Raw genomic sequence first — 19,999 nt, 5'->3', positions numbered from 1 at the left:
AAATCTTTGATTTTACAATTTTCATATAATTTTCTTCTTAAAAACAGAGTTTTAGAGTGTTGGATAGTTTCTACCAACGAATTATTTAAGAAAAAATTAATGTTTTGTAAAATTTCAGAGCTTTAAAAAAAAAACGCCCAGAAGATTTTTTAGGCACTTATGAAATATGAAAATTTAAATATTTGATTGCAGTATCTTTCCTTCTGGAACATCAGAGATTGCACATAAAGAAAGAGTGAAAATGAAGGAAACATCAAAATTATCTTGGGAACGGTTCAAAACAATGTACAGCAGAAATACTGAAAACAATGCGATTGTAATCCTTTGAGAGATTCTATGTAGACGGTGATATTCCACCTTTTATCTTGACGAGGAAAGGAGAAAGGTAAGTTCTACCGTGTGGTGGAACAGCCTGATCTAGATAATTCAACGCAATACCAGAAGATGGGAAGGAGGTACTGCTTTCGTGGTGAAAATATTACTCCTATCAATTTCATCACATGTTAAGTAGGTACACTTCATATTCAAATAACTACCCTTCTATTTTGATAAACTACTGACAGAAATCCATGAAATTAACATTTCCATATAAAGTAGTCCTGCTTTCTGATAATTTTGACAGCTAACTTAACATTACCTTCTCAGAATTCTGATAGTGTCACATTCTGAAAATGTCTCATAAAGTTATTTGAGGAATATTTATCTCGTCATGTAACCATTTTTTTTTTTAGCAAATCTTCCCAATCTAGTCAATATTTGTATGTATTACCACTCGATAGAAGCTAAAGAAGCATCTCTAGCACTGCCCAATTTTCTGCTTTCTTTCCCTTCTTGAGAAGTCCTTAATAAACTGCACACTGGAAGCAGTTTGTACTTTTATTTTTCTGTATAGCTGGCCTGGCCCCAGCAACATCGGATTTAATTTTGGGATTCCCTTATCCTAGATAAGCTACATTCGCTTCAGCTTTACTTCTAATAGTGTGATACTTGTTTTATGACATTCACTTAGTAGCAAGTATACAGTGAATTTATTAGACGATTCCTTAATATATATAAAAAAAAAGAGGTAAATTGAGAAGTGGAGAGTCTAAATCATAGTAGGTACCACCGATATTGGGAAACAATCAAATAGGGATAAGTATATAATAACGTGTTCTTATCTCAATTCTACGCCATTATATTACTCTCCATGACAACTTTAAGTTTGATGACCGGAGAAAGAAATCCAAAGCAGATTTTGAAAGAGATCCTGTCAGTTTTACCAATTACCTAAAAGAAATTACAGCATTGTGCCTTAACATGTTATCATAGCTTTATTTCACTGTCAAAAAATACTGTAAGTAGTTTCACTGATTAGCTAAACCGTGACAGAAGTTCTCAGTATCCTATGAGGCTTACTTTTTGTAACTTAGAAGGACTAGCAGAAAGATCTTGCTCCTTTATTTCAATTTACAGTAATACATGTGTTAATAACTTTCTGGCTTCTATTCCCTATTGTTCTGTAAGGCGATCATAAATAGGATAGTTCACCTAATAGTATTTAGTTCACTAAATAGTAGTCCACATTACAAAGGCATAAGGGCAATAGGGATATACTTGCCATCTTTGTCCGTGTATTTAAAAGAATGATAAAGTACGTATTTTAATACCTTGATGATGACGAATTGCGGAAAACAGCAAATTCAATTAGAGAAAATCCATTACTTTATCTAACAATATTCATTTACATTAACATCTCTCCTCAACGAGTTTTGTTATAGCTTTAGTGTGTGGTAAGTAACCCGATATTACAGTACCAGGAAACTCTATCGAGAGGAACTGGGAGTATGTGGTGGGTAATGAACAAATCTGAGAGATAAAACCGCAGTGTGTGCTTCCTGAACTTCACATTAGTCTGTCACAAGCAATATGCTATGCTCCATGTTTTGCGCTATTGATTCAATCAAATATTAAGAATAAAACATCATGTAAAATTGAACTGTTACTTAGGTTTTATCTTGTTCAGATTCAACATTCATAAGAAAACAATATGAACAAGTTATCAACACCAAACTGAGGAATAAAAAACAACTTTTTATGACTTTCTATTTCCAAATAGTTAAAGAATCTTGGTTTGATTTTATTCTTAAAATCTCTAAAAACCCTTTTAAGACAAAATTTACTATTTGTTCACTGGCCTTACTCAATATTCCAATATTCTTCGGTAATATTGATGGTAATGCTTGTCTACTGTTTACCTAGAAGAAAGTGAATTGAGTTGAGAATGACATAATAAAGGTACTGGTGGAATCAAAGATATAAATGATGACACAAAAATAAAGTGACTATAAACTATATCTATTATAACACACTAAATAACTAGACTAATATTATACGAATGAAATATAAATACTACAAATTATGTAATAGTCATAATTTCGATGAATCAGCGGAGTTATGAAGAAATTCAGTTTGAGGCTAGTAACAAGATGTGAGTGGGAAGAAAGAGATGAGGGCTCACAGAGCGGCAATCCCTCGGGAATCAGCGCCATAGGCTAAATTGTTTAATTTTTATGTTCTAACCCCCAAAGTAGCATTCATAAATAAAATACAAAAACGTATTTTATATTTAAGTGAAAGCAGGATGGAAATAATAATGTATATCAGAACATTCTTTAATTAGTTTCATTTAAAGAAATTAATGCGATCAAGGCGAATTTTCCAAACCCATTTTTCACCAGAAATATAATGCTCTAATAATAATGCTACATTACTGATTACATTTTTCAGTTTTTGTTTTGTTTTGCTAAAAAATAACTTCTCTGATTTTGTTTACACTATGATAGATGAACATTTTTATAACATTATTAACAACAAGGGTGCGAATGATCTCATTTATTGGCGCACCTTAATTTAAAAATAATAACCGTGTTTAACAACGATTAAATTATTCATTTATATGCATATATAATATGATTTTGGAAGGTAATTTCCAGAAAAGTTATACGTTAAAATATTTGAGCTCTTTTGTACTTTCCAAATGTATTATTTGCAGTTATAATTATATCTTGACCCTTCATAATGAGGAGATAGCGTTAAATTTCCATTTAGTCTTCTGTATAATTATAATGATTATACCTTAAGGGATGGGAACTTTAATTAACATATTCTTGTTAGGTCTTACTAGTGCACAGGCTTTTTTTTATATTATATATTTATCTATCTCATTATCATTTATCTAAAAATTTCCAGCACATACAACTGTCATTATAAGCTTTTTTTATTTACTTAACACTCTATTAAATACATATACTTGGACTTGTTACTTTATAATATTAACAGAGTAAAAGGCCAGGTTTTCAAAATTATGTTCCAATGAGAACTGCTAGTGAGAAAAGCTGACACAAAAGAAAAGTTTAAAATTCGTATTTACATTTAATGCATACTTTGTAATAAACCCAAGGTGGCTAAGCTAGGCTAAAATTATTTGGAAAAAACTATTGCAATAGTTGTTCTGAATGGCTCTTCAGGTCAGGATTCTTGCCAGTCTTTCTTTAAAAAAATTATAATTAAAATACACAAATAAATCAATTTTACTGACGTTGAATGAATCAGGGTATTAAAACTAATTTCAAAAATTTAACCAAATCTCTTCACGCATTTTTGAATACTTTAACTTCTTCATTAGGCGCTGAGCAATCGGATTTAATAATTGAACCCTAAGTAAAAAAAAGTAGCTAACGAATTCACCTTCAAAATGAAGTCCACTTGGAAACACTAATTGTAATAAATCTGCATTAGCCAGTGCTAGAACTTGCAACAGCTGTCAGATATAATTGATAAAGTAGTTCTCAGTCATTCACTTTGCCACCATAGTAAAGAAAGAAAAAGAAGAACCTGGAAAGCCTTTCCAGATCTTCCATGGTACCATCCTGAGATCGGTAATAAAGTCACAGGAATAAAAAGTCACAATTTTGGCTGGGTAAGGAACGATGATGAAAAATGTACTAAATAGGCCAAAAATATTGACTCTCACACAATTTCACTTCATCGCCGTTTATAAAAAAAAAAATTATTGAAATTTATAATTTGAATGGATACAATTTTTCATCCTGGATTCACCTTCTGATTCCCTATGTAACCAATTGCAAAACGAAGGAGTTTTGAAAATAAAATCTAGGATTGAACCACGAGGATTAGAATTTTTCTTTCAGCTGGTAAATAGAATATTCCTTTTTTTTATTCTTTCTTCTGCTTAAATTTAATTACATCTTTCTTTGGCTCGTTTTTTCTTATAACTTTTATATTATCTCTTAATATGAATTACTTGCTCTGAACATCACTTCTTTTTCTAAGAAAAAACTTTAATAAAAAATTAATATGCGTAAAATGTTTTTTGCCTTTTTGCTAATTATTTCCCTCTTAAAATTTTATATTCATTTAGTTTTAATCTCCTTAATTATTTACTTAGAAAGAAATAAATGTCCACCTTAATATCTAGTTATTTTGAAATCTCTTCAGAACAGTGTATTTTTTACTAAAACTTATTTAGGAAATGCATTGAAACGGAGAAATTCCCACCATCAAAACTGATCAAATTAAACTTCATTCAAAACGAAATCGGACTAGTTGGGCTATCATATTCTCCCGAGTTTTGTGACACCAGTCTGTCACCTGCTTTTGTCACTGTCAAAACTTTTTTTAATGACGTTGACAATAACCGAAATAAAAGTGGCGCTGACAGTACTGGTTTTGGTTTTATACTTCAAAAAATTACAAATAATTTTGCTTATAACACCGAGACTTAAATGGATTTCTTTGCAAAGTTATGATGAATTAAATTTCAGCCATCTGTTTGCATTGAGCTAGATATACCTACCTCCTGGTTAATGGAGTTCGCACTTCACCATTTTTTGTCTAACTTCTCATCAGTTATTCACTTGAATTAGCTCTAATTATTTTCATTGGCATGTTAACCCTTTTCATCGTCTTCAGTCTTTGAAATTTATTATTTCATTTTCCTTTATTAAAAATAAAATATCATACAAATAAGAAAATATGAGCAGTCTCAATTTCATTTTCTGATACTTATAGAAAATACAATTTAAAGTGAAATTCTAGGAACCCCTTACTTTCCAAGACGTTTTTAAAGTGTTTTCCATCACCTTTATGCACTACAAAGTAAATATTCCCCCTTTCTCTTAGATTCGCAGAAAAGAAGTGTAGCACTTTTGTAATCAGTGTTTTAATCAACTTAGTAGCCAGACAGAGAGCTAAAAGCCTTATCGATCAAATGATGAGTGGCGGAGAATCTTAAATGTTAATTCCTTCAAAAAAGATCTCATTTTAAATTTAAATTTGGGAAGGAAAAATGAATTTAAATTTCCAAAGTTATTTCATTTTCGGAATGTTTGTTATTTCAGTCCTCAGCAGGACAAACACGAGTAATTTTTTTTCTTTTAAATTGTTCATTGCATTTCAACCTGTTAATTTAGAATAGATTAAAAAACTAATTAACAAAACTAATAACTATTATACATATTCCTGCACAGTTAAGAATTTACTACCTTTAAGAATCTAAGTTTAAAATTGTTATAATTTGGTGCTTAAATTTAATTTGATTGGTTTTATTAGGCCAAGGAGGAAGTTTGCATAATTGCTGTAACGGGACTCTAATAATTCTATTTCGAAATCATGATATCTAATTTTAATAACTTTTTCTAGGAGGAAGATTGTGAATGAAATAAAATATCATTTGTAATCGTTATTTTGAATACAAAATGATAAACCCGATTTAATTGGTCTATTTCAATGGTCATTTACTCTTGTTGTATTTTAGAATATTGAATTACCCAGTTGACTAATTGACAGAGCTAAAAGGGTCCATCAGTCTGGGTAGATAACAAATTTTAATGGCACTGCTTTAGATGTAAATTATTTGGGAAGTGACTACATTTATTTTAGATTAATCTTAATTGTGTTATCCGAGATATATCTTTCCAATATGTATTCATTAAAATAATGTGGAAAATTATTCATGGCTTTGTTATAGTTTTGTAAAAAATAAAATTTTAATTTAATTTTGTTTTTTAAAGAAAAATCTGCATTTTCTAATTTAATCCATCATTAACTTTCTTTGCCATTACAGACCACACTCTCCAATTATAGACTATCTACTATTTCTAGATTATTAATCTATTATATACTCCTTTATTAACACGCTTATGTACTCAAAATTATAACAGGAATAACAGCACATCTAAGAGAAAATAGGGAAATAATCTAGTTTAACGCTGCAAGGCACAAAAGCTTTTAAATAAAAGGCGAGGATATTCTGTTTGTAATATTTAAGTTCACCTAACAGTTAACCATTTGTTCGCCATAAAAATAAGTTAATTCAAATAAAAACAGTTTATTACAATAATTAGTGTGAGAATGGTTTTCCAATTTCATCCAGGATTTCTGATGTTGTTGTTAAAATCTCAAGGACTGTTAATACCAACTCTAGCAGCAGTTTATAATGCGGCTGATAAACTGCTGTTGTTTTTATTGAAGCATAAAGTAAACTTATTTTCTTTAAGTATTTATTTTTTTTTTATAATTAACCATTTTCTAAGTTTAATAGCTAGTAATTAAATACAATTTGGCTTATAAAAAATAAAACTGTCTTATTTACCAATTTTTAATTTCAATGAAACAATTCTCATCATTTCAAATAAAATTCCCTTCTTTTGAGAAGTTCCATTGTATTTAAATTAATGCATAATATTCATGTTCTCTTAAAAATTTCCTCCCATTAAGTCGGCTCTCTTTATTAAAGTTAATAAGGTTTAGAAAGAAAATAGCCACCGCTTTTTCTTTAATTTTCAAACATTATTGTGCGCATTTGAATTAGACGTCAGTAAACACTGTTCCTTTGTTGGTATAACAAACATGATTTAATATGTACATCATCTTTCATATGCATGTACTTTTGCAAAGCTAATGTTCTGTTAATGATAAAGCTCTACTAATTTATTAAAGAGAAAAAAAGTAAAAAATACCACTGGCTTTTGAGAAAATTATTTTATGCAGTCACTCCTGATCAAAGCTTTCACATTTTTCTGCCGGCCTCCGTCCAGTAAAAATGATATATGTATCTATTTTGTGCAATGAACAAACCAAGATTAAAGTAATAATGGCATAAAGATAAAACAGAGTGGAGTGTTTTAACAGGTTTTTGCTGCACTGTAAGAATAATTCTTTGGTGCCTCTACGTTTAAAATATCCCCTTTAATAAGTTTCAAATATTTAATTGCCCTGCTAGAACTTCGGTTCTCTTGAAGTTGAAGCCCTTTATTAAATTCACGGAGAATAGTTAAAACAAATTTGAATTTTATACAATAAAGCTCTGTTCCATTTTTAATGTTTAGTCAGCTAATTAATTTTGTTAAAAGGGCTTTATGAACAATTATTAATTTTTGTTATTAGGAAAAAAAATGGAAGAATAATTAGTTTCAGCTGACCCATCAGACTTTGATATCACTCCTCGAACTAGGTTTTTTTATTCGCTCTGTTCAAGGTCTACTAACGTCCTCTTGTACCAACTTTTAGTGCTGCAATAAAAGAGAATTAAAAAAAAAAAAATTAAATGATTAATAGCAATATAAGGTAAAATTTTTCATGTAATTATATCGTCAAATAAAAAAAAATGTGTTTTCTACGTGGCTAGAATTTAATTGGGTATTTAATGTTGAAAAACCTCTTACAAATAATTGAAAATAGCAATGGAAATGATATTGCTATAAGTAATGGATTCAATAAATTTGAACTGGCCAGAATATAAATCGGGCAGTTATAGTCGGCCCTCTTATATATAGTGTTTTCGTGTCCGCTCGCAAGTGCAATGGACAACTCTATACTTCATTTATTGTATTCAACTTTTTAAAATTATTTTTCAAAATCATTAACTTACTTTCTGGAATTTATTGATTTGAATTTTGAAATAAAATTCTGTAGGATTTACTAGATTTATTCCACTCTTAAAATTTAAAATATAATTGACCTTATCTAACAATTTTGTCTAAATTTCTCCCATTACAACTAATTTCATTAACATACAATTGCGTTGTAACTTATCATTGTCTTGAAATGTCATCTTTTTTGAGAGTGTAAATATAATGAACTTGTCTGAATACTGTTGAAGTTTTTGCCTCTACTTTCGGACAAAGATTTCTTTCGATGGACCAAAATAAAGCCTAATTGCCAAATTAGGTGCCAAGTTCTTGAAGAACTTTTCAATTGTACAGCTTGGTACAAGTGAATTGGAGTACATAATGTACGTTCGTTAAAGTTCTGAGCGGCACGCGGCTAGCACACCTCAGGCTGGAAGGATCGAGGGGAGAGTGGGAATTGAAAGGGATAAAAGGATTTGAATGGAAGAAAAGTGCTGAATTGAAATTGGAGGTGAGAGAATTTGGCTTTGGCGGAAACGGAGGGATTTTATAAGTCGATAATGAGGCTTGAAACATAAAACGGAACTTTGATTATGTAGAATTTTGGTTTCAAAGAATTGAATGCGGTGGAGATTTATGCGTTTGGCAGTTCCTTATTTTTTAATTAGTTAAGTCCGTATAGGAACTATTAGGCTAGTGTTTAGTTATCTCCCTAAGTAGTACCTCCCTGCAAAATTAGTCCTAATGATAGATGTGGGTAGAACAATCCCTATAAAAAAAAGATGATTCTTGAAACTTCAACATCCAATAGTTTTACTATCTTTCTGAACATGAAGTAATTCGTGTCTGTTGTACTTCTTACTTCCTTAACAAGGCCTTTCCAAGAAACTTTCCTGTCTGTGATGTTTCCTAGGTAGGTAATTTTTGCGAAATCCTTGTTCATACCAAACACTTAAGTTTTCTATTTTATCCACATTAGCTTCTGTTTTAAGACAATCGTTGTGGTTTTCTTGAAAACTATTTTGAGAACTTTTTTGAGAATCTCAAAACATTTATTTTCAGTGAAAACTCAACAAAGAAAATTTAACTTTCTCTGACTAGTAACAAAACAAATATATCAAAGACAAAAAAATAAAATATAAAGGAAATTAATTCTACTAATTGTTGAACAATGAAGCATGCGACATCCAAGTAGTCTAGACTCTGCTGTTGAGAATGGATATTTAAGTGGGCAAGAAAGAAGCTATTATAGTTACATAAAAATTAAATTAAGTTTAGCTTCTTCTGTAACAGCAAACGAAGAATAATCTGCTTTCCTCTTTGTTCTTGTTTCCCTTTATTTAAAATGTTGAATAATCTAATTTTTAATATTTTATTTATTTCTCGTTTTTCTCTAAATTTCTTTTACTTATTTATTTATTTTTTGTTTGTTGCTTGGATCGAATTATGTTTGAATACTTTTTTTTGAGTGATTCTGAATTTTTACTTTTGTTTTTTAAATGTTACGGTGTAATAAGTTAGTATGTATCAAGAAATAACATACATGTTGCGAAATCCTTTTTCATTCCAAACACTAAATCTTTCTATTTTATCCACATTTAATGCCATCATGTCATCTGCAAGCCATGTTTCTAATATACGAGACAATCGCAGTCGTAGTTTTCTTCAAAATTGGGGAATTTCCGCTTCAGAAATTTCGCGTTTCTATCCACTATCATAGACATAGAACATTTTCTAAAAACTTCTTTTAGGACTCTGAGAATCTCAAAATATGAATTTTCAGAGGGAACTCAACAAAGAAAATTTGACACAAATACACATGAGTAAATCTTCTTTAGTGATGATTTCCGTTGAGTTTATTTCATTACACTTCACCGGATAAAAAGCTGAAGAGGTTTCGGAAAAATCTTCAAAAAGCTATTTTTATCCAAACTCTAATAACTCACTCCACTCCATCACCAACGACCGACCAATTTATCTTCAGCAACAATTCTTCTACCATTCACCAGACACTCGAAAATTTAAGGGCACCCTTCCTTAACTGATCCTAAAACTAGTTTTTACAGATCGCTATTTCCTAGTTGTTCGAGGAACTTCCATTTATCCTGTATTCCCTATGCTTGCTGGTAGAAAGCTACTTGCTCCGCAGGTAGGTCTTCCAATATAAGCCATCACAACAAACATCCTGTCATGGCTACTCGCCATCTCCAAGCCCAAAACCAACATTTTGACAAGGTTTTTAAAAGAGGAGAAAAAATAAATCGGATAATTTGATTCCGTATAGATCTATGTTTAAAAGCATGAGTATCTTGACATTTTTTATGGCATTTTAACCTGGAGAATATGAAATACGATTTAGTAAACAGAGGTCGTTTCTTTAAATTCGCAGCAAGAAATATTACGGGCTAAGGGATCCAAATAGGCTAGCCATTCAGACTGGACGAATTCAAAAAGAATGCCATTAAGATTTTGGCTGGCATTGTTTAGAAAATACCAGTGAGAGACATTCAGAACATTTCCTGATAAGAAAAGCTACAATAAGTGTTAGTTTCCAAGGTTCTTGTCCATTTCCAAGTCATCTGTTTTTTTTTTTTTACATATAATTGCTCTGATAGAATAATTTTTTATTATTAATATAAATTAAACGATGTACCTTTAATTCTTTTACAACTTCCTTTTTACAGCAATTAATCAATATGTATGTTTTATTATTAATGTCTAATATTGGGTAGAAAGAGATAATAAAAAACACAAAGGTGAGCTTAAATTGTCAGTTGAATATGATAAAAAGTCAGGGAGCAAATCTGACTCCAAATAAATATTGTCCAAGAGTGTTCCAATGTAGATAAGACAAAAGTTTTAATAAATAATCCATAATAATTCTACCTGCTTGGGAAATCTGGGAATGCCAGTTTTGTGCTCCAATAAAAATTTATTGATCTGAAAATTGAATTAAAACTGTTAAGCTTTAAAGCAAAGAATGCGGATTTATTCAAAACCAACTTACTGAACTGTTTAGCAGCAAACAGCTTTGCCTTGTACCCTTTGGTCTTGCTTTAGAATAATGAATTAGAATTTTTCTCATTCAAATCCACGTAATTGGATTCTGTAATTGATGACACAAATAATTCTAGTTTACCGGTCAAAAACAATTATGAAATAGGTTACATCTGCTTCCTTTTTGAACCAGTTGAGTATTCTATGATCATAGACTTGAATAGTCAATCTACAGGTCCCAAGTTTAAATTCTTGGAGGAATACTAATATGCAAATCAAAAATAAAATCAGAAGCACTTCGTGAAGGACAGAAAATCCACTTTTTACTTAAACACTAGTTGCATTCTAACTAATTTACTGTCAATTTAATAGGATGCACAAAACAAATTAAACCTTTTAGCAAATAATTAGAACTCAAAAGAGGAAGGACTGGCCAAAAGTCACTTGGGTATATTAATAAATAAATTCATAATTGTAATAAAAATGACTTGATGAACACAAATGAAAATTATCTAACTGATTAATTAAAAAGTACCTAAGGAATTTCGAAGGGTTTTCTCTTTATCGTTCAACCAACTGGCCACTTACGCTTCATTTTATTTGAAAGAGTGTTATAGGATAAACTGCATATCGAGCAAACGTTTGATGAGGGATTCGATGTTGCGCGACAAGAAAAGGTCAGAAACAAATGAGATTTGCAGGTCTGAGTGGATGGTATTATTACTTAATCAAAAGGATTTCTCCATAATTTTTAGTGAAACAATTAAAGAATCGTGCAAGTTAATAAAACTTGTCAGCAGCATCACAGGGGGACTTGAGGCCTACAAAAAGAAGTTACTATTACTGAGTAGTTAGTGACTGAGCCTTTGTCTTTTTCTAACTAACTCCACTTCTTTTCATTTCCCATTAGGGGAAAGCTTTACAATTAATTGTGTAAACAGAATGAACACAAATTATAATAAACATGTACGTTACCTAAACTCGAACCAGGACTCCCAATGCCTGAGTAGAGACTGAGCTAATCCCTCCATATAACAACTCTCGTTCACAAAAAAATAACTCTTACATTACAACAAATCAAGATGCGTCGTTTCATTTTTACACTATTTCTCACCTGTTCTCTCCTCCCCCTGAATAATAATAATAAGCTGAAGAATAATACAGATCTGATGGTCTTTAAGAGACTACTTTGTTCGGGTTTGTTCCCCTATTAATATGTGAAGAATCCCTACGGAGCACAAAAGTTTCATTGAGCTGTTACAGATATATCAGATTTTGTCTAATACTCCCTATTTTTATTTTAAGCATTTGAATTAGCCTGTAGACTATAAATGTGGCTCCTTTTGAAATGGTGTCGCTATGTTATCACAATTCAATATTAATTATAACCAAAGGTCTGGAGATCAGCAAACCAATCAATATTGCTTACTCCTCCATTTCCCCACTCTAAATTTTGTCTCCAAAATGAACAAAAGTAAGAGATCTTTCTTATGGAAAAGCTGGGACATGGTCCATTCAGCGGATCAATACTTACCATTTTTATAAATAAAAGCCTAAATAATTATAAAGATTTTCTTCTCTTTTAAGAGAGCGAAAGATTCAGTTAAAATATATATCTGAACAGTTTTTGGTTCGTTGGAAACATGAAATTCACTTTAAAAGAAGAGAATTATTTTTCTCTCTTTTTTTTTAACTAACCCCAATTAGTGGATATTACAGTCACTTCATTTTATTTTTTTCTAATGTATGAACAATATAAATTTAATTGAAACCTTCATGTAGCGATGGACACAAAATTAATTAAATATTTTATTCGGTCTGAAAGAGCATAATGCGAGCAGCAACTTTTTAAAAAAATATATTTTTTGCTTATTACCATGTTCGCCTTTTTTTTCACGAAAAAAATATATACTTATATACTACATACTTCTCTTGTGTATTGATGTGTTAAAAACGTATTTTGATGATAGATTTTTGTAACAAATAATTCATATATATATTTGATAAAGATTATTATTGATACTGGATCTGCTAAAACAAAAAACTGATCATTCTACAGACTGTTTTCAATTAATTGGACAGTTTAACTTAAGGAACAGAGGGAAACAGAGAAAAAATCTAAGGAGATCAACAAAGCAATCAATATTGGCTCTCCAATCTCTTCTGAGGATATTCTATTTAATAATTAATGTTAACAACTTAGGTCATAGGCACTCAGAGCCTTTTTTCAGTGCACTCCAGCCTCCGGAAAATGTTCCCTGGACAACATTGTCTATCAACGTGAGCTCCAAATTGGAAATAGATGACATTCCTTGTGTATCGAGAGTTAAATGCGCAGTTTTTGTTTGCCCCTTCTGAGGTTACTTATAAGCTTATTTTACGACATTGTGGCGTACTGTTGATAATTGTGGCCCAAATGAAAAAATGTCAAGATTGAAACATCTTTTCAATTAATAAATATTTTTAAACTGTCAGATACTAAGTGATCCACTGTCTGCCCGAATATTCATAAAAATTGTTCAGATTGTTTGTCCCTAAGCTACCGCCAGGTTAATTGGAGTAGCTAAGCAATATAACAGTGTACTTTATTTATTTTTGAAAGAAGGGAAAAAATGTTGTAAGTTCCAAAGGATGGTAATTTTCAAAGTAAATAAACCAGCTGAGAAAATTAATCAAACCAATCTCTTTCTAGTTCTTTTCATTACATTTTTATTTATTTATTTTATTTTTTTTATATTTTGTTTTTCCTTTCTGAGTAATGAGTTTTTTCTGCCTGCTTTTCAAATCTGAATGGATTCATCTAGATTGATCAACCATTAGGCCCAATTTATTTCTGTGAATTTTTATTTACTAAAAAAAACAAAACTTTTTTTTCAGGTGTAATTAGCATATGAATTTGGTATGATTGATTGTAAATGAGTCGATCTTCAATTAGAGGCATTAATCGTCTCCATTTGAATAAATACTGTAATAATCTGCATATATTTTAAATCAAACGATGAAATTGCTTAAAATTAATATTGAAAACCATTTGGACACTTCTTAAAAAAAATAAACGCTACCAAATTAGAACTGTTTTGCATAAACGATTTGTGAGCATCGATGAATACCTATAAGAGGAATGATTTTTCTTCTTCTTCATCTAATAGAATAAATTTAAATATAACTAAGATTAGTCGCTGAGTAGGGTTTGGAGTGTTTTACATTGTAAAATAGATTTATTTTTTTAATTTGATATTTTGTACATATAGTTAACTTTTTTTTCTTATGCTTCCAATTTAAAAAAGATTATGTAAATTAGTAATTAAATGCATATCAGTTTATTACAATATAATTCAGTGGGTGTGGTACAATTTTTTGTTTATATTATTATTATTATTATTATTATTATTATTATTATTGAAATGAACCAGTGAACTCCATTTGTTTACTACAATAATGCAAATACTTTCACCAATTTTGTTCGTTCTCATTGCAAAACTAGTGTTAATAGTCGCCTGACTATTTTTTAGTGGCTAAGCTATATTTACTTGGGTTATCTAAGAATATTAATTCCTCAATGAAACAGATCACAAGTCTAACGTTATTAGGCGATTGATTATTATTATGTATTATTATTGTTATTTTATTATATTAAACTTATTTGAAAAATATTATAATCCACCTATTTTAAAATATGGGCATATAAACTAATATTAAAACTGTCCGGTAGGACAGTTGTATAAGGGTTGATCATCAAAAACTGCACGAAAAAGCGTAACGTTGAAAAACACCCAACTTTGACAATTTTTTTCTCTTTTTCTATAAAAGATAAAATTCCCAAATTTTCTTTAAATTATATTTAATATTTAATTTAACTCAATTGGATTTTTTTTTAATGGGTTCACTTTTTTTAAAAAATGGGATTTAAATCAAATCGTTTCACCAGCAGATCATTTAATGATCCGGATCAGCTTAACTAGCTCTATCACAGTTAGTAATGGTCTTTTTTTATCGCGATAAATTGATGCACCGCGTCAAGATCATTATTCCCCTTTCTCTTACCAGAAAGATCCCGACAACACCCCCGAGATATCTGAGAAACTGAGGGAATTCTGTATGCTCCGTGAGCACTTGGCAAGAGGGTATTGGAGATTGTCCTTCTTGTTCTAGCTTTACAAGCGCTCCCTGAATTGACAGTATTCCGTGTTGAAACCCGTCAGCTTTCGAAATTATCTCTTACTCAGTCCAAGGCAGCCTCAGATCTGTTCTGGATGTAATTGCAAGATAGATCATTGGTTGACTCAAATGTTCCAGAGCAACTAAGCTCAGATCTTCTGCTCATACTTCGTTTCTTCCGATGAAAACCGTCGCCTATCCTGTAAAAGGATTCAGGCCGTTTGGAAAGGGTTTTGACGCCTTGCTTTACCAGATAGTCTTTCATCTCGTTTCCTTCCATGTACTGGCACCAAAAATAGGGTAATTGTGTTTTAGTAAAAAATATCACTGCCGTTCTGATGTCATCTGAAAGGTTTGCTCAAAAAAATAATGTATAACATTTTCTATTAGAGTACTCGGCTCATTCAATTTGTAGAGACAAATATTTAAACTGCTGTATAAATAATACTCCAAACAGATTGAATCAGTTGATAAAAATTCTAACTGTGGAATAATTTGTTTTTATATTGTGTAAATATTCTAGTCATAAAAGATTCGTGCCTTGCATATTATCTGGAACCAGAAATGTTCATTTTTTTCGCTTAAAAGTCTATTTCTCCTACTTTGTTTGATTTTTATATCAAAATTTAAGCTGATCAAGTTTTGTACATAGAATACTTTTATTTTTGGTTTGTTTTCTAAAACTGTAGTTTCAAATTTTCTTTTATTTATTTACTTTATATGAAAAAACAAATGTTGTTTTAAGAAAAAGAATGCAAGCAAAAATAGAAAAAATGGAAAACGCTTAAGAAGTGAAAATCGATTTTTATTGAATTTAAGCGATATTCCTGCTTTAGATTTAAAGGAGAGTACACTTATGTTAAGTTGTGAGGGAAAAATTAAGATAAAAACTAAAAGCTTTAAACCTGATCTTTATTAATAAAGCATGAATTAAAATGTATATTCATTTCCCAAAACAGATATACACATTTCTGCTGGGAATTTGAATAATTTAGGCTTCAGAAGAACACCGAAATACACCTCCACACATGCGAATAATATATACAAATGAGTGCTGTTCTTGTAGAGGGTTTTTTGTCCATAGCAAAACTAACACACAATTAAACATTTATGGATCATAATTTCTGTTCTAGAGAAAAAATGTTATATTTAAAAAATAAAAATTCACACGAGGAATTATTTTCTTTAGTGGGTTTAAGGATTAAGGAATTAAAAAAAAATACATAAAAATTGGTGTAGAAACATGAATGTATTCTGGACTGTGTTGTATCCAACAAATATTCATAACACGTTTGATTTAAATTAAATGTTTCATCTCTAAACCTTTTTCATGAACATTTACTGGATTTTTGAAAAGAAACCACTGGTTTTGTCTCAGAGTGCTTTTGATCTAATTGAGTGCTGTTCAATTATCTTAATAGTTTGGTCTTCTTAACGATCTTCTATTTCCACTTTTTAAGAAATTGGATTCCATTGTGTTAAAAGTACTAATTATTGAAACCAGCTTTGTTCTAACTACTAATAGATGTAGGGCAACTAAAAAAATGTGAATCTATAAACGAAATAAACAATAAAATACCAACAGATTTGATAAAACAAAAGAAGTAAGATGGTAGTCAAAAGAGAGATCTTTGCATCTATGACATAATAACAGTAAGAGAGAGCAAAAGTGTTACTAGGGATGAATAATACAGTTTGCGTTAGTCTTTTCCTCCATAAATTTTGGCCAGGGTTTATCCTTATTTATTAATATTTAATCTTGAATGCAGTGCCGGAGATCGCGTTCATCCCCGCCGCCTTGGAACAATTGAGTGATAAAGGATGAATAGTTTACCTACCGAGCACAACACTGCAAAAAATAAAAGAATATTAACTATATAAAGTAGATGCAATAAAAACGTCCATTATAACGAAAAAGTAACTTAATTTTTAAGTGTCATGAATGTGGGCGAAAGTTCATAGTTTACTGTTATAATTTTTTCTGGCCAATGAGACGTTGATTCGAACTGTGATTCTCTGAGGATGTCCGCGCTCGTAAGCAAAAAGAATTGACTGTTACAACACTCACCAGACTTACTACAGTTCTTAAGGTTTTAACATTCATTTTTTAAAAAAACTTCGCATTGTAAAACGTATTTAATTCTTGCTAAAATTCTCATGTGCAAAACTAAAACTGACTCTAAAACGCTACTTTTACCAACCCTATTTCACCTCGAATTTTCTTTAAGAAAAATACTTTCCCCAATCCAATCCTTTTCACTTCTTTTGTATGGCTTTTTCATCTCTCCACTGTTTTCTATAAACTCTGGTCTCCCTTCTCGAGTAACGCTCCTATACACAAAGTTAAAAAAAAAAAAATACAAACCAGTAGACAAAGTTTTTAAGAAAATTATTGGAAACTGTTTTCGAGAAATTCTCAAAACAAGAAAATCCATTTTCACTGAAGTGCACTGTCGGTTGGGTCAGGCAGCTGGATTTGAACCCAGGATCTGTGCATGATACCGTCTTGTTATTATATTCCTTTCTGGTTTCATAACTTTGTATGTTTTACAAAGAAAGTAAAAACAAAGCTTTAGCCAGGGGTAAAAATAATTTCACTAATGGAATTGCTAAAAGGAATTCTTAGATTATTTTCTTCACAGTATGACTCACACTGTTATACAATTATTTACAAAGAGAATTTATTTAATCAGCTTAGAATTTAGAATTTATTTACGAGGACAAGAACAAAACTACGAGAATATCATTATTTAATGCCAATGTGTATGTTCATAGTGAAAGCAGAGGAATAGTACAATATAATGATGAAAACAGTTTAGAAAAATAAGAGAAAAACAGCTGGCGCATCTATGTACGTTATGAAAAGACAAAATATAAGACTCTTACTTATTTTGTAATGTGAAATCGTATGGAGGATGTTCCTTATCCAGCATTACTTCCAGACATTCTTTCAGAAATTTGATTGTAACAAGGATTTGGAATTTAAGACGGTTTCTGTAAGGTCATTGAAGATAGTGTCGGAGAACAAAAACCTGAAAACAAAACATTGTTCTCATTTAACTGTTTATTATAAGTTTTCTATTTATTTTCAGCACAACTTACATTATACAACATTTAAAAAAAAAAATAATGCTACACATATTTTACGACCAAAAATTAAAAAACTACACTAAAATTTAAAAGGATATGAAACTTTTTGGGGGGAGCTTCTTGCAGCGCACTTACAGGTGATGGAAAGTATTAACCGTAACGAGAGAATACGGTCCGGTTGCCGGCAGTGACCTGAAAAAAAAGGTCTGAGTGCCAATGACCCACATTTTGACGCGCCTTAAAAAAAAAAAAAAACTTTTTTTAAATAAAAAATGCCCCAAACAAGATATGTTCACATAACAATATGCTCTCCAAAGTTATAATTTTAGAAGCTCCTATTTTCACGAAAGACTTTTATTGATAGTTACACGGTATTGTACGAGTAGATGTGGTTTTGCTGATAGTTGCTACACTAATTGTTGCCTAATTGGGTTTCAAGTATAGCCTAGTAAACTAATGATTTGGACATCGTTGAAGAGAACATTATTTACAAAACATATTTTCTCATACTTTCGCAATTTAGCAATAGGTAGGGATTATAATAGATGGAGAAAAATATTTCTGTATATTTTGTAAATATGTGTGTATTTCCTAATATTAAATGTAAATTTGTTTCAGGAATTCAGCGATCTTTGAAGTTTATTATTCAGTTCATCAATTAAATTATTGTGTAGCAAACAGGAATAGTCTAAATGAGGCAACACAAGGGTTGAAATTTTGCGGGATCTGTCGATAACACTTGCCCATTATATTTTAATTAGTAAAGGGCCTTGTAAATTCTGTTTGAAATCTCTTGTATATCCAAATAATAATCAGACCAAATTGTTGGCAGAATTAACATAGGGAATAAATTTCCTTCGTCTCTAAAATGGAGTGATTATCAAAGTTTATTTCTATTTATCAATAAAGAGTAACCTACTTACTATTCATGTCTTAATGTTAGAAATATTTAATCTTGGATGATTACTTTCAGCCCAAAGTTACATTCTATTGAACTTTTCTGTAGAACTGTTGGCAATCTGCACACATCAAATGATTGCAGTTTCTGATTACTTGGTTTCATATATAATCAGAAAAAAGTATAAGGTCAAGCACTTTTCCTAAGGAAACTTTACCTCCCACCATCTAGAAGCAGTTGCATCAATAACCTCTTGCTGCTGTCTGTTTTCAAAATAGAATACAAGCCACTTAATGCATATACTGAGAAGCCAAGATAATCTTTGCCATATAATATTCGCCACTCCAGCACCTTCCTGAATTCAGACAAAGCCAACATTCATATCATTCTATTATCAACTATTTTACATAATATCATCCATTTCTTTCAGCGGTAACTTTTAGTAACCCACATTTTTTGCTAATCGAAAGTGTTGTATAAACCATTGGGATTATAATTAGGCAGTAGCCACTTATTGAAGGGGCAATTTTTATTTTGGAAAAGGACTTAATGAGGGACTTCATCTAGAGAGAGGAATAGGAACAAGAAAGCGATTAATTGTTCGTATCTCAAACATAAGGCACATAGAAGGAAAAGTCTTTTTGATGAGAGATCGGTGACTCCCCATCGATCTATCGCATCAGATCTTGATTGTGCACCACTACTTTAGAACATTTCTTGAATCATATGTTGGCAACAAAATTTATTTTCATAAAATCGTTCAAGCTGTGAATAAAAAAGTTCAAATAACTGTTGAGAACTCTGACCGTAGAGACAGATGAAAAAAATTGATTTAGTGAATGAGTACATTGATTGAGAAAGAAGATTTCATCAAAAAAGAGCTTTCTTGTATCCTCCCAAAGAAATTTAGAAGTATTTGTTCCATTCATAATTTTATTGGAAT

At 30.7% G+C, this 19,999-nt stretch overlaps 1 protein-coding gene and 1 long non-coding RNA gene across 9 annotated transcripts in view; one reads left to right on the top strand and one right to left on the bottom strand.

Moving 5' to 3' along the window:
• The window catches only part of LOC141460998 (QRFP-like peptide receptor), a 245,397-nt gene that overhangs the window by 176,051 nt on the left and 49,347 nt on the right, over positions 1-19,999 (top strand). The gene's annotated exons all lie outside the window — the stretch shown is intronic.
• On the bottom strand, positions 1,835-12,024 carry LOC141460644 (uncharacterized). 6 transcript variants are annotated; one of them, XR_012462270.1, is made up of 6 exons: positions 11,886-12,024; positions 10,926-11,019; positions 10,800-10,853; positions 7,485-7,574; positions 4,859-5,000; positions 1,835-2,237 (listed from the first exon to the last, which is right to left on the bottom strand). It is a non-coding gene; the product is annotated as an uncharacterized lncRNA (long non-coding RNA). The 6 variants fall into 6 exon arrangements; XR_012462271.1 differs by lacking the exon at positions 10,800-10,853 and having other exon boundaries at positions 10,921-11,019; XR_012462266.1 differs by having other exon boundaries at positions 4,859-7,574.

The sequence above is a fragment of the Rhodnius prolixus genome, unplaced genomic scaffold (genome assembly GCF_049639745.1).
Source record: "Rhodnius prolixus isolate KJV_2025 unplaced genomic scaffold, Rpr scaffold_6, whole genome shotgun sequence".
NCBI classification, from domain to species: domain Eukaryota; kingdom Metazoa; phylum Arthropoda; class Insecta; order Hemiptera; family Reduviidae; genus Rhodnius; species Rhodnius prolixus.
Note: the sequence above shows the minus strand (reverse complement) of the source record. Positions and strands in the feature narration are given on the sequence as shown.